Genomic DNA, 14,335 nt, shown 5'->3' with positions numbered 1-14,335 from the left:
GGTTCTTTTTTGGCAGTAACAAAGAGTCACCTATTAAATAAAGGAATGACAGGGGTGTTTCAACCTCCAGAATGCACTTCCTGTGCTATGTGGGAGCTCCAAGATACTTCCTGTACCCTTGAGAATCATTTGTGCAGGAAGTGTTGTCAATTGCGGCAGCTTGAGCTCTGGGTTTTGGAACATGAACGGCAGCTTCCGACATCGCGGTGCATTTATGAGGATGAGAGATACGTGGATAGATCGTTTACAGATGTAGTCACCCCACATCTAAATAGTATACAGGGACAGAGGGAATAGGAGACCACCAGGCAGTCAAAAATAATCAAGCAGGTAGTGCAGGAGACCCTCGAGTGCATCGCAATCTCCAACATGTATCCAGTTCTGAATACTGTGGAAAGTGGTGCTTCACCTGGGGAGTGAAGTCAGAGCCAAGTCTATTGCACCACCGGTGGCTCAGCTGCACAGGGAGGTATAGGGAAGACTGGAAGAGCTATAGTGACAGGTGATTCAATATTCAGGGGAACAGGCAGGCGTTTGTGACCGCAGGTGGTGTGTTGCCTCCCAGGTGCCATGGTCAAGGATGTCACTGAGTGGCTGCAGAGAATCCTGAAGGGGGAGGGTGGACATCCAGCAGTCATGGTCCACAGCAGAACCAAAGACATAGGTAGAAAGTGGGATGTGGTGCTGTTGTCAGTATTTAGGGAGCTAGGTAAGAAATTAGCAAGCAGTGCCTCAAAAGCAGTGATCTCTGGATTAATCCCAGTGCCACACACAAGTGAGTACAGAAATGGAAGGATAAGACAGATGAATGGGTGGCTGGAAAGATGGTGCAGGATGGAGGGCTTTAGATTCCTGGGACACTGGGAACGGCTCTGGTGGAGATGGAACCTGTACAAGCTGGACGGTTTGCACCTGAGTAGATCCGCAACTAAGTTCCTTGCTTGACGTTTTGCTAGTGCTATTGGGGACAGTTTAAATTAGTTTGGCAAGGGGATGGGGACCAGAGGGTAGACTCAGTTGGGAAAAAATTCGGAATGAAAATGGAAGAAAGAATATTAATGGATGAGTCTGGAAGACAGAGGAAACAAATGTTAGAAAAAAGGTTTGCCAGTGTTCAAGGCTATCCATTTCAATGCAAGGAGTATATCAAATAAGGCAGATGAGCTGAGGACACAGATAGACACGTGGTAGTATGATAGCATAGCAATTACAGGGACATGGCTTAACCAGTGACAAAAATAGCAGCTCAACATTCCTGGTTACAGGGTTTTCAGACGCGATAAGGAGGGGGATAAGAATGGAGGGGGAGCAGCACTTTTGGTCAAGGAAACTATTACAGCTGTGAGGAGGGAAATTATGTTGGGAGGTCCATCGAATGAGGCCATATGGATTGAGAGAAGGAACAAAAAAGGGGCAATCACACTACTGTGACTGTACTATAGACCTCCAAACAGTCAGTGGAGGATAAAAGAGCAGATATGTTGGCACGTCTCTGAGAAGTGCAAAAACAATAGGTCAGTAATAGTAGGGCATTTTATTTACCCCATTAATAACTGGGATAGATTTAGTGTGAAAAGAATCGAGGGAGCAGAAGTCTTGATGTGCATTCAGGAGAACCTTTTTGCCCAGTCTGTAGCATGTCCAACAAGAGAGGGTAACGTTTTAGACTTAGTTTTAGGAAATTATGCTGGGCAGGTGGAAGGAGTGGCAGTGGGAGAGCATTTTGGAGGTCGTGATCATAATTCAGTCAGTTTTAACCTAATTATGGAAAAGGACAGAAATGGAACAGGAGTTAGAGTTCCCAATTGGGGCAAAGCCAATTTTACTAAACTGAGGAGTGATTTAGCGGAAGCGGACTGGAAACAGCTACTTGAAGGTAAATCGATGTCAGAGCAGTGGAAAGCATTCAAAAGGGAGATTCAGGGGGCTCAGAGTAAAGGTTCCCACGAAGACAAAAGGTGAGACGGACAAATCTAGAGCCCCATGGATGTCAAGGAGCATACAGGTTAAAATAAGGTAGAAAAGCCAAGCTTAATTCGGACACCGAGAACTCAAAACTACAGAAAGCCAAGAGCACTAGAGAAAATGGAGGGGTGAAATAAAAAAGGAAATTAGGAAAGCAAAGAGAGGGCATGAAAGAATATTGGCAAGCAAAATCGAGGTGAACCCAAAGATGTTTTAGCAACACATTAAGAGTAACATGTATCTAAGGAGAGAGTAGGGCCTATAAAAGACCAAAAGGTAACCTATGTGTCGGGCATAATATGTTGTTTTGTTAGCGAATACTCTGCATCTGTCTTCACAAAAGAGGGGGATGATGCAGATATTGCAGTTAAGTAGGAGGACTGTGAAGTATTGGATGTGATAAACATAGGGAGAGAGGAAGTGTTCATGGGACGAGCATCCTTGAAAGTTGATAGCTCACCAGGGCCTGATGAAATGTACCCGAGGCTGTTAAGAGAAGTAAGAGAGGAAAAACGAGAAGGTCTGACCACCATTATCTCGTGTTCACTGGATACATGTGTGGTGCTGGAGGATTCGAGGACTGCTAACATTGTCCCTCTGTTTAAAAAGGGAGCGAAGGATAGTCCGAATAACTACAGGCCAGTCAGTCTAACCTCAGTTAGAATATATTCTGACACACAGGAGAAACTCTCACTTCGAAAGGCAGAGGTTAATCAAGGATAGTTAGCATTGATTCATTAAGGTAAGATCTTGTTTGACCAACTTGATTGAATTTTTCGAAGAAATAACAAGAAAGCTGGAGGAGCGTAGTGCAGTTGATGTGGTCAACAAGGATTTTAGCAAGGCTTTTGTCAAAGTCCTACATGACAGACCAGTGAAAAAAATAAAATCCCATGCATCCAGGAAAATGCAGCCAAGATGGCACAAAAGTATGTCAGTGGCAAGACACAAAGGAGAATTGTTGACGGGCGTTTTAGCTGCTGGAGGTCTGTTTCCAGTGGCCTCCTGCAGGGCTCAGTCCTGAGTCCCCTGCTTTTTGTGGTATATATTCACGTTTTGGACATAAATGAAGGGGGCATGATCAAGAAGTTTGCAGACAACACAAAGATTAGCCTTGTCGTAGATAGCGAGGAGTATAGTTGTGGGCTGCAGGAAGATATTGATGATCTGGTAAGATGGGCAGAGAAGTGGCAAATTGAGTTCAACTCAGAGAATTTTGAGGTGATGCATTTGGGGAGGTCAAACTAGACAACTGAATGTTCGATTAATGGGGAAATACTGAGAAGTACAGAGGAAGTGAGGGACCTTGGAGCGAATGTCCACAGATCCCTGAAGATAGCAGGATAGGTCAATAAGGTGGTTAAGAAGGCATACGGATTCCTTTTCTTTATTAGCCTAGTTATAGAATATTAGAGGAGGGAGGTAATGCTGGAACTGTATAACGCATTAGTTAGGCCACAACTTGAGTGCTGGGTGCAGTTCTGGTCACGTCACTAAGAAAGGATGTAACTGCACTGGAGAGGGTACAGAGGGAATTTACGAGGATGTTGCCAGGACTGGAAAAATGTAGCTATGAGGAAAGATTGGATAGGCTGGGTTTGTTCTCCTTGGAACAGATCTTATTGAAATGTACAACATTTTGAGGAGCCTGGATGGAGTGGAGGTAAAGGTCTAAGCAGAGAGGTCAGTGACAAAGAGGGATAGATTTAAAGTTAAACAAATAAGAGGGGAGATGAGGAAAATCTTTTTCACCCAGAGGGTGGTGATGGTCTGGAACCCGCAGCCTGAAAGGATAGTTGAGGCAGAGACCTTCAACTCATTCAAAGGGAGTCTGGATATGTACCTCAAGTGCTGTAATCTGCAAAGCTGCGAACCAAATGCTGGAAGGTGTGATTAGAATAAGTGGATCATTTTTCGGCCAGCACAGACACAATGGACAAAGTGGCCTCTTTCTGTGCCTTAAACTTTCTGCAATTCTAATTCTATGATTCAACGTTTTAGATCAATGAGAGAAGAATTGACGTTCTCTTGTTAATATTAAGCCTCCAGTCAGAATAATACCTTTGCTTTCAATATTTCACTATATATGTGTGCAACAGTAGCGCAGTGGTTAGCACTGCAGCTTCACAGCTCCAGGGACCCGGGTTCGATTCTGGGTACTGCCTGTGCGGAGTTTGTAAGTTCTCCCTGTGTCTACGTGGGTTTTCGCTGGGTGCTTCCGGTTTCCAGCCACAGCCAGAAGACTTGCAGGTTGATAGGTAAATTGGCCATTGTAAATTGTCCCTAGTACAGGTAGGTGATAGGGAATATGGGGTTACTGCAGGCTGGTTGTTGGTCGGCACAGACTTGGTGGGCCGAAGGTGCTTCAGTGCTGTCTTGCTAAAAAAATAAGATAAATTCTGATGATCAGTTCCGGCTCCTGTCTCTGACCCAAATAACAGACAGTTCCACAATTCGGGAATGAACAACTCAAAACTCCCCCATCTCCAATGAGCAATGCCAGCTTCTCCTTTACGTTCTCTTGTCCAGTAACAGGGCAATTCCGCAAGGTGGGAATGAACGTATCCCCAATCTCCATTTCACCATGCAACCTGCTGTCTCTGGCCCAGAAAACATGCAGTTCCGAAAGGTGAATGACAAAAGTCTACATCTGCAGACAAAAGTCGACAGATCAACGGCAAATCTACAATGTGGTCATGCATGGATAACAAGAAAACATGATTTTATTCCCAGGCTCCTGTATACGATTTTGAAGATCCAATTCTTTCCACGATTTCAATATATAATATATTAAAAATACAACAAAGATTTGAATGGTCCTTGCTTTAAATAATTGAGTATTTCAGGGTACATTCCAATCCAGGAAGAAATGATGAGAGAGGAAAACAGCACAGAGTGTGAGAGCGAGGAAGAGAGAGAGAAAGAGAAAGAGAGAGAGAGAGAGAGAGAGAGAGAGAGAGAGAGAGAGAGAGAGAGAGAGAGAGAGAGAGAGAGAGAGAGAGAGAGAGAGAGAGAGAGAGAGAGAGAGAGAGAGAGAGAGAGAGAGAGAGAGAGAGAGAGAGAGAGAGAGAGAGAGAGAGAGAGAGAGAGAGAGAGAGAGAGAGAGAGAGAGAGAGAGAGAGAGGAGAGAGGGAGAAAGGGGCAGAACATGAAACAGTGTGAGAGAGAGTCAGACAGAGCACAAAACCAAGAGATAGATAGATAGATAGAGAGAGAGAGAGAGAAAGAGAGAGAGAGAGAGAGAGAGATGGGGAGAGAGAGAGAGAGAGAAAGAGATTGAGAGGAGAGATGGAGAAAGGGGCAGAACATGAAACAGAGTGAGAGAGAGTCAGACAGAGCACAAAACCAAGAGATAGATAGATAGAGAGAGAGAGACAGAGAGAGAAAGAGATTTGGATAGACAGGCAGAAGGAGAGATGGATGGACAGAGAGACTGATGGATATATATATATATATAGAGAGAGTGACAAAGACACAGAAAGACAGAGAGGCAGAAAAAGAGCGAGACCACATGAACGAAAGAGATAGGGTGACACAGAGTGAGAAAAGGGAAGCAGACAGACTGATACAGAAATACAGACGAGTGAGAGGGAGGAATGAAGAGAGAAAGAGATAAGAAGAAAGGTTCAGAGCACCAAACAGAGTGAGGGTAGAGATGTGGACTGAGGGAATGAAAAATAGAGATAAGCAGACGGAGTGTGTACGAGAGACAGGCAACGAATGGGAGAGAGAGAAAAGAGAAACGGAAGTGAGAGTGAGTCAGAGAGAGCACAAAAACATGAGATAGAATGATAGATAGAGAGATAGTGAGATAGATGTAGAGATTCAGAGATCAATAGAAAGAGAGATAGGTAGAGAGAGGGGAGGTGGGGGCGGGGGGGGGGGAGAGAGAGAGAGAGGGAGGAGAACAGAAGTGAAAGTGAGTCAGACAGTGCACAGGTCCAAGAGATAGATAGATAGATAGATAGATAGATAGATAGATAGATAGATAGATAGATAGATAGATAGATAGATAGATAGATAGATAGATAGATAGAAAGATGGATGGATGGATGGATGGATGGATGGATAGAGAGTGGGGGTGTGAGAGGGATTGAGATGGAGAGTTAGAGGGCAAATGAGAGCGAAACAGAAAGCATGAAAGAGCAAGGGCCTGACATGGAATGAGACAGACCGGCAGGGAGTGATAGTGATAGGTTGAGAGAGTCATGTAAGCAAGCAAAATGAGAGAGAAAGAGAGAGAGAATGAGAGGGAGAGAAAGAGGGAGAATGAAAGTTTGACATATAGAGCATGAAAGAGAGAGAGGCTGACATGGAATGAGAGAGTGAATCAGACACGGAGAGAGACAGACATGGAACGAGTGAGAGAGAGGGGGAGTGAGAGTGAGAGACGGGCAGAGCATGAGAGAGAGACAGACAGACAGCGAGTGAGACTGATAGAGTGAGACGGACAATGAGAGTGAGGGAGAGATAGAGACAGACACAGAGTGCAAGACAGGCAGATGGATCTGAATTTATTCAACGTGAGTATTGAGCTGAGGATTGAATTGGCACGTGTCACTGCCTCCCGAACATTTTCCAATCCCTGTGCGGGGCCTGGAAGGGGGAGCAGACATTTTCAAACTGCAGTAATGTTCCTCACAAGGGTTTCTAGTTAAATGTTTTACATCAACAAAACAGGTCCCCTGGTCAATTTGGTTCTTTCCCCGATTATGATGCATTAACATGTCAATGGACAGGCCCCCGAGGAACAAATTGAACAACATCCGAACGTGTAACATATTCAGTGGTGAAGCAAACTGCTGAGCTGGGTTGTGTCTGGGTGGAAAGGAGTCCCAGTTCAAATCCCAAACCCTCTCCATCTCTCTCTCTCCAGTGGAAGGGATATATCTCTCAGTCTGGTGTGTGTGGGTTGTGTGCTCACATTGTGACCTCAATCGATATCATTTTTGACCCTTTGCTTTCTAACCAGCATTTGTTTGTTTTGGGATGTTGCTGAGAGATTTTCAGTACAATTGAGAGAAAACAGTTTTGGGATCTTGCTGCACCTATTTCTGATAATCTTTTGCTTTGATTTATCCAATTTAATTAAATTTACTGCTCAGCTCGTGGGGACATTTGTTATACTTTGAAAATGTAAAGACAATATGTGAAGAGAGTGAGAAAGTTTTGGGATGAGGAATATTATTGGACAGACTGTCCATCCGCATTGACATGATTCAATTTGTCTACCTGCATTTGTCCCCGGCCTTTGATCCCTCATTTCAACGTGAGCTGTTGGATTGTGGTCCTTGATTTTTAAAATGGATTAAAGTTTTGGTTAATTTAGGCCTGTTCCGTCATTCCGACACTAACATGTTAATCTTCGATGCAGTCATTTAGGAAGGGTAGGCGGCGGGGAAAAGGAGGTGTGATAGTGCTGTTAATGCAGGACGAGACAGTACATTAGTGAGACAGTATCTTAGATCAAAGGAGCAAGATGTAGAATCAGTTTGGTGGAACTAAGAAACAGCAAGGGGCAGCAAACATTGGTGGGAGATGTTTAGTAGACCACGAAACTACAGTGGTAATGTTGGAGACGGTAAACATCAGGAAATTACAGCTGCATGTAACATGGGCAATCCAGTAACAACAGATAGAGTGCCTCATCTTAATTAGCACTAATTCTGTGGAGGATGAATTGCGAGTATGTGTATGAGATGGATGACTGGAGCAGTATGTTGAAGAACCAACTAGGGATTGAGCTATTTCTGATTTAGTATGTTGTAATGAGAAAGGGCTAATTAATAACCTGACTGGAAAAGAGCCATTATGAAATCGTGACCGCAATATGATAGAATTTTTAATTTGATAAAAAGATATAGTTCATTCTGAAATTAGGGTTTTAAATCTGAACAAAGGAAACTATGAAGATATGAAGGGCAAGTTGGCTATGGTGGATTGGGAAATTACATTAAACGATTTGACAGTAGCCAGACAATGTTACTTCATGGTTGACAACAAATGTGCATTCCTCGCAAAAAACAAAAAACAAACAGGAAAGGTGAATCAACCGTGGCTAACAAAATAAGTTAAAGTTTTCATTAGGTCAAACTTGAAAGCCTTGTACGGTCGCCAGGAAACGTGGCAAGCCCTAGGATTGGGAGCAATTTAGAAACCAACAAAGGAGAACCAATAAACTAATCGGGAAAGGGACAATAAATATGGAATGCAAGCTAGCGAGAATCTTAATGCCACTTTATGTATTTGAAAAGGAATAGATTAGCAAGGACGGATGTGGGTCCATTGCAAGTAGAGATAGGAGAGTTTACATGGAGAATGAGGAAATGGCGGAGAGACGAAACAATTACTTTGTATCTGTCTTCACGGAGGAAGATACAGAAAATCCTCAAGAAATTCTGGGGAACCATGGGACTTGTAAAAATGAGGAACTGAAATAAATTAGTATAAATAAAGAGGTGGTACTTGAAAAATGAACTGTATTGTAAATTAATAAATCCCCTGGACCAGATGAGCGACATCCCAGAGTATTGAAGGAAGTAGCTATAACGATAGTAGATGTATCGATGGTTATCTTTCAAAATTCTATAGATTCTGGAAGGGATCCTGCACACTGTAAATGAGCAAATGTCACCATAATGTTTAAGAAGAGAGCGAGAGAGAAACAGAGACCTACAAACCTGTTAGTTTGATGTCAGTAGCAGTGAAAATGTTAGAATCTATTAAGAAGAATGAGATAACACGATAACATTGGAACAAGTCATATGATCGGCGGAGTCAACGTGGATTTATGAAACGAAACTCATGTTTGACAAAGCTGTTGGAGTTTTTATTTGAGGATGTTACTTGTAGCATAGAGAAAGGAAAACCAGTGGATGTGCTGTATTTAGATTTTCAGACTGCTTTTAATAAGATCCTGCACGGGAGATTAATATACAGAATTAGAGCACATGGGATTGGGAGTAACATATTGCGATGGATTGAGAATTGGTTAACAGAAAGAAAGCAGGGAGGAGGAATAAATAAGTCATTGCCAGGATGACAGGCTGTTACTAATAGGGTACCGCAAGGATCAGTGCTTCAGCTGCAGCTGTTCACAATCGATATAAATGATTTGGATGAGGGGGCCAAGCAGATTATTTACAAATTTGCTGATGACACAAAACTAGGTGGGAAATTAAGTTGTGAGGAGGATGCAAGGAGGCTTTGAGGGGATTTCGACAGGCTTAGTGAATGTACAAGAGCATGACAGATGGAATTTAATGTGAGTAAGTGTGGAGTGATCCTTTCTTCTTTCTTTCTTTCTCGTTCTTTCTTTCTTTGGTCTCCTTGTCTCGAGACACAATGGATAAGCGCCTGGAGGTTGTCAGTGGTTGATGAAGCAACGCCTGGAGTGGCGAGAAAGTCCAATGCCAGAGTGACAGACTCTTCCACAGGTGCTGTGGATAACATTGGTTGTCGGGGCTGTTACACAGTTGGCTCTCCCCTTGCGCTTCTATCTTTTTTCCTTCCAGCAGATAAGTCTCTTCCACTCGCAACACTTTAGCCCCGCCTTTATGGCTGTCTGCCAGCGCTGGCGATCACTGGAAACTGACTCCCACGACTTGCGGTCAATGTCACAGGAATTCAAGTCACGTTCGCAGACATCTTTAAAGCGGAGACATGGAAGGCCAGTGGGTCTGATACCAGTGACGAGCTCACTGTACAATGTGTCCTTCGGGATCCTGCCATCTTCCATGCGGCTCACATGGCCAAACTATCTCAAGCACCGCATGCTCAGTAGGGTGTATATGCTTGGGATATTGGTTGCTTCGAGGACTTCTCCATTGGAGATACGGTCCTGCCACCTGATTCCAAGGATTCTCCAGAGGCAGCGAAGATAAATGACCTGGATGAGGGTGCAGAAGGGTGGGTTACTAAATTTGCGGATGACACGAAGGTCGGTGGAGTTGTAGAGAGTGCCGAAGGATGTTGTCGGTTACAGAGGGACATCGATAGGCTGCAGAGCTGGGCTGAGAGATGGCAAATGGAGTTTAATGCGGAAAAGTGTGAAGTGATTCACTTTGGAAGGAGTAACAGGAATGCAGAGTACTGGGCGAATGGGAAGATTCTTGGTAATGTAGATGAGCAGAGAGATCTTGGTGTCCAGGTACATAAATCCCTGAAAGTTGCCACCCAGGTTAATAGGGCTGTTAAGAAGGCATATGGTGTGTTAGCTTTTATTAGTAGGGGGATCGAGTTTCGGAGCCACGAGGTCATGCTGCAGCTGTACAAAACTCTGGTGCAGCCTCACCTGGAGTATTGGGCAGTTCTGGTCACCACAATATAGGAAGGATGTGGAAGCTTTGGAAAGGGTGCAGAGGAGATTTACTAGGATGTTGCCTGGTATGGAGGGAAGGTCTTATGAGGAAAGGCTGAGGGACTTGAGGTTGTTTTCGCTGGAGAGAAGGAGGAGGAGAGGTGCCTTAATAGAGACATATAAGATAATCAGAGGGTTAGATGGGGTGGATAGTGAAAGTCTTTTTCCTCGGATGGTGATGACAAACACGAGGGGACATAGCTTTAAGTTGAGGGGTGATAGATATAGGACAGATGTCAGAGGTAGTTTCTTTACTCAGAGAGTAGTAGTGGCGTGGAACGCCCTGCTTGCAACAGTAGTAGACTCGCCAACTTTAAGGGCATTTAAGTGGTCATTGGATAGACAGATGGATGAAAATGGTATAGTGTAGGTCAGATGGTTTCACAGGTCGGCGCAACATCGAGGGCCGAAGGGCCTGTCCTGCGCTGTAATGTTCTAATGTTCTAATGAGACATCGCTCTTGGCTGACATACGTTGTCCAGGCCTGGCTGCCGTAGATCAAGGTACTGAGGAGACAGGCTTGATGCACTCGGGCATTTGTGTACCGTGTCAGTGCACCATTTTTCCACACTCTCTTCGCCAGTCTGGACATAGCAGCCGGCGCCTTCCTAATGCATTTGTTGATTTCTGCATCGAGAGACAGGTTACCGGTGATAGTTGAGCCCAGGTAGGTGAACTTTTGAAGCAGTTCCCGAGAGTGATCCACTTTGGTAGAAAAACAGAAAGGCCGAGTATTTCTTAAATGGTGAGAGGTTGTGAAGTGTTGATATCCAAAGGGATCTGGGTGTCCTGGTTCTTGAGTCACTAAAAGCTAGTATGCAGATGCAGTAAGCATTGAGGAAGTCAAATGGTCTGCTGGCCTTCATTGCAATGGCATTTGAATACAGGTTAAAAAGATATGTTGCTGCAATTGTAAAAAGCCTTGGTGAGACTCACCTGTAGTATTCTATACAGTTGTTGTCTCCTCCTGTTAAGATGTGTCTCCTTAGAGACACTCCATGGAGGGAGTGCAATGGAGGTTCAGCACATTAACCCTGGAATGGCGTACTCCACGTTCTACTCCATCTGCCACATTTTTCTCCACTTGCTTAACTTATCTATTTCCCTTTGCAGACTATGTTCGCCCTCATCACAACTTTCTTTCCTACCAATCTTCGCCTCCTCAACAAATTTGGCTACAAGTCTGAATGTCACTTCATCCAAGTCACCAATATATATCGTAAAACTTTGAGGTTCCAGCACTGATCCCTGTTGTACTCCACTAGTTACAGATTTCCACCCTGAAAATAACCCATTCATCCCGAATCTCTGCTTCCTGTTATTCAGCCATATCTCTTTTCAAGCTGATATATCGACTGCTAGGCTGTTTCCAGTGGCGTTCCACAGGGCTCGCTAATAGATCCACTACTTTTTGTGCTATATATTTAGAATTTGGACATAAATGTAGGGGTCATGATCAAAATGATTGCAGGCGATACAGAAAAATGGCCGGTGGTTGATAGACAGCAGAATAGCTGTAGACTGCAGGAAAATGTTAATGGTCGAGCCAGGTGGGCAGAAAAGTGGCAAATGGTATTCAACGCTGAGCTGTGTGAGGTGATGAATTTGGGGAGGTCGAGCTTGGCAAAGGAATGCACAATTAATGGTAGAATCCTTCCAGGTGTAGAAGAAGTGTGGAACCTTGGAGTGGATGTTCATGGATCCATGAAGATAGCAGGACAGCTCGCTAAGTGAGTTAAGAAGACATAGGGAATACGTTTCCTTTATTATCCGAGGTGTAGAATAGGAGAGAGGTTATGCTGTAACGAAATAAGTCATTGGTTGGGCCGCACCATGAGTACTTTGTGCAGTTCCGGTCACCACATTACAGAAAGAATTTAATTGCAATAGAGAGGGGACAGAGCAAATTTACGAGGATGTTGCCAGGTCTGGAAAAATGTTGCTGTGAGGAAATATTGGATAGGCTGGGGCTGTTGTGCTTGGAACAGAGATGTCTGAGGTGAGGTTAGATTGAAATGTCGTAAGTTTTGAAGGGCCGGGATAAAGTGTACGTGATGGGCCTATTTACCTTCGCAGAGAGGTCAGTGTCAAGGGGCCATAGATGTAAAGTGAAATAAAAACAGGAAATGCAGGAAATACTCAGCCGGTCTGGCAGTATCTATGGAGAGAGAAGCAGAGTTAACATTGCATGTCGGTGACCCCTCATCAGAACTTTCATCACTGACCTGAAACATGAGACAGGGAAGGTTGTAGGGGTGGAGGAGGTTACAGAGATCAGGAGTGTTGTGGGGCTGAGGACTTTACAGAGAGAGGGAGGGTTGTAGAGCCTGGAGTAGGTGACAGTGTTAGGGAAGGTTGTCTGGCCTGGAGGAGGTGACAGAGATAGGACGTTTTATATGGGCAGAGGAGGCAGCAGAGATAGGGAGCGTTGTGGGGCTGGAGGAAGTTAGAGAGATTGGGAGGGTTGTAGGGGCTGGGGAGGTTACAGAGATAGGGAATGTTGGCGTGAATGGAAGAGGTTACAGAGATTTGGAGGGTTGTAGGGGCTGGAGGTACTTAGGGAGATAGGGAGGGCTGTAGACACTGGAGGAGTTTACAGAGATAGGGATGGTTTTAGGTGCGGGAGGATGTTACAGAGTTGGGGATGGTTTTAGGGGCTGGAGGAGGTTACATTGTAAGGGAGGGTTGTAGGGGCTGGAGGGGATTACAGAGATAAGGAGGGTTGTAGCGGGTGGAGGGGTTTACGGAGATATTGAGGGTTGTTGGGGCAGGGGAAGTTTTGAGTGATAGGAAGGGATGAAGAGGCTGGAGGAGTTTACATAGATAGGGATGGTTTTAGGTTCTGGAGGATGTTACAGAGTTGTGGATAGTTTTAGGGGATGGAGGCGGTTAGATTGTTAGGGAGGGTTGTAGCTCTGGAGGAGGTTACAGAGGTAGTGAGGTTTGTCGGGGCTGGAGGAGGTGCCAGCTAAGGAGGGTTGTAGGGGTAGGAGGTTACAGAGCTAGGGTGCGCTGCTGGACTGCAGTTGGTTCCAGAGATAAGGGCTGGAGGAAGTTACAGAGATAGGTAGGGCAGTAGGGGCTGGAGGATGTTACAGAGATCGAAAGGGTTGTAGCCGCTGGAGGAGGTGGATAAGCTATGAAGTGTTGTGGGGCTGGAGCAGGTTACAGAGATAGGGAGGGTTGGAGGGGATGGAGGATGTTACAGTGATAGGGAGGGTGATATGGGCTGTAGGAGGTTACAGAGATAATGAGGTTGTCGGGGCTGGAGGAGGTGACAGCTAAGGAGGGTTGTACGGGCAGGAGAAGGATGCAGAGCTTGGGTGGGCTGTTGGACTGGAGTTGGTTACAGAGATAATGGTTGGAGGAAGGTACAGAGATAGATAGGGTTGTCGGGGCTGGAGGATGTTACAGAGATCGGGAGGGTTCTAACCGCTGGATGAGGTGACAGGGCTATGGAGTGTTGTGGGACTGGAGCAGGTTACAGAGATAGGGAGGGTTGTGGAGCCTGGCGTAGGTGACAGAGCTAGGGAGGGTTTTAGGAGCTGGAGGAAGTTGCAGTGACAGGTAGGGTTGTGGGGTTTCACCATTGAACAAATTTACGCAGAGAATAGAATCATTGAACCTGGGGCTGGTGTACAGAACACAGATGCAGAAAGTTAGGAAGAAATCATATGTGAAAATCAGCATTAAGTAACAATTTACAGGGTGTGAGTACTCCAGAGAGTTAGGGAAGGAGAAATGAGGCAGGGAGAACGAAACCGATTGAAAAAGAAAAGCAGAAGTAAAGAGAAAGAGAAAGAAGCAGCAGTGTAAATAATTCTCTATCATAAAGTGCTGGAATGTCCTGAACAATTAGTGAGAGAAACTGTGAGTTGAAGTTGTCTGTTGTCAGATTGTGTTCATTTTCCTGTTGGACTTGATCCTCTGTGTTGATTTCTGTCAGGTCCTCATTTTGTTTTGTAGAAAGTTCCTATTCCTTCCTCAGTGACTGAATAAATAGAACAAAAT

The sequence above is a fragment of the Heterodontus francisci genome, unplaced genomic scaffold, assembly GCF_036365525.1.
Source record: "Heterodontus francisci isolate sHetFra1 unplaced genomic scaffold, sHetFra1.hap1 HAP1_SCAFFOLD_166, whole genome shotgun sequence".
Classification (NCBI taxonomy): domain Eukaryota; kingdom Metazoa; phylum Chordata; class Chondrichthyes; order Heterodontiformes; family Heterodontidae; genus Heterodontus; species Heterodontus francisci.
The sequence above is the reverse complement of the archived record's forward strand: the minus strand, read 5'-3'. Positions refer to the sequence as shown.